Below are 1,615 nucleotides of genomic sequence, written 5' to 3'. Positions count from 1 at the left end.
TCTTGAATATGTATTCCATACTTCAAATCGTAAATTCTACACCTGTTGCAGCGTTTGAATATCTTTTGATTATCAAAGTCTTTGAATCTTTGATAGTGAATGAATGATTCTTTAGAATTTCGGTACACGCAGCGCTTTACAAAATCTCTTATTTAAGTATCTCATTGATTTATTGTTATCAAACTTACTGAAATAGAATATTTTAATATTGTCGAAATGAGTATTTGCCCAATGAAATAGAGCTTCAGGTGTCAAAATAGCTTCTGTCGGTTTTTGTAGGAGACTTACTCGATAAGCTTCTCGCTTGAAAATAGCCCCTAAACCGTCATATCCGCTCTTACCGTGTGCAGTAACACAGTAATGCCATTCCGCGTCCAGTTCGAAATCTTCTTTATGGTTGAGTAGATTAGCGATTTGGAACCGATTTTTAAAATACTGCTTTGCACCGTCTGTCATGTATATAAGTTTTTTGACTTTCTTAACAGTTGTCCTTATCTCTGGAAGAAGTTGTTTCTGGATTGTGTATACGGCAGAAGTATCATTTTTTGCGCGTTATAAGTTAAAAATTAAATTATTTTTTTCTCTTTCGAAGTTATACAGCGACACCATTTTGAATTTTCGAAAAGACCACGGTTCATTTAAAAGCTCTTTTCAAGACGAATATTTTCCGGGGTCAAACGTTGAAATCCGTCCATATCAATTTTGGACAGAGGCTTGATCGATTTGGCAAAGAATGCCCCATATATATATCAGATTATAGATTAAATATTCTGATTCAATACCTCTTCGATTGGTGTTGTCTCCAAACATTCATGAACTTGATCGAAATAGCCGCACTGATTAATTTTTGCGCAATTATCTCTTTCAATTTATTATAAGTAGTGCCAACACGGTTGCACTTGCGTAACACGCACCTAATTACGCGAAGATTCCGGAGACGCTAGATTGTGGGCGTCTCTTGTTCTTTGAAAGTACCCTGGACTTTCCCAAATCGTCGAGCGCTTTGAAAGCACCGTGAATGGCGTGAACTCGTGGATGCCACGACCGGCAAAAATGGCGATTCAATTATTCGTTGTTTGCGCATCTTGCTGAATCATTGAGCTGCGCCTGCGCACTCCCGATATTGCCTGGCCCGGCCGCCATATTGTTTCCTATTACCTAATACTAGCTTCACCCCCATGGCTTGAACTCTGTTCCAAATATAATCTAACCTCGTACTCTTCGGTATTCACAGCGGAAGCATGGACTATTTTATAAGCTCTAACACTCGCGCTAGCGGGTTATCCCAGGATTAGGATTTTCTCTGACTCTCGGAGCGTGCTGGAAGCTGTCAGTTCAGGCAGACTAGTTAACGATAACTATATTATTCACAGAATAAAACAACTTCTGCTGCAATTGGAGGAGATCGGTATTGAGAGCACCTTCTTTTGGATTCCAGCACATAAGGATTCCTGGCGAATGAGAAGAATCACAAAACGGTTGCAAAACTGTTGAGTCTGCTGAACGCTGCTATTTTCTGTGACCAACTTTTTTCTTCCTATCCTATCTAGTTAGGTCTCCTTATTCTTACTTCATGGACACCAGTCATTAAATTTAATTATCTAATTTTTTTTAC

Source organism: Trachymyrmex cornetzi, unplaced genomic scaffold, assembly GCF_001594075.2.
Source record: "Trachymyrmex cornetzi isolate Tcor2-1 unplaced genomic scaffold, Tcor1.1 scaffold190, whole genome shotgun sequence".
Lineage (NCBI taxonomy): Eukaryota > Metazoa > Arthropoda > Insecta > Hymenoptera > Formicidae > Trachymyrmex > Trachymyrmex cornetzi.
This window is presented reverse-complemented; position numbering follows the sequence as displayed.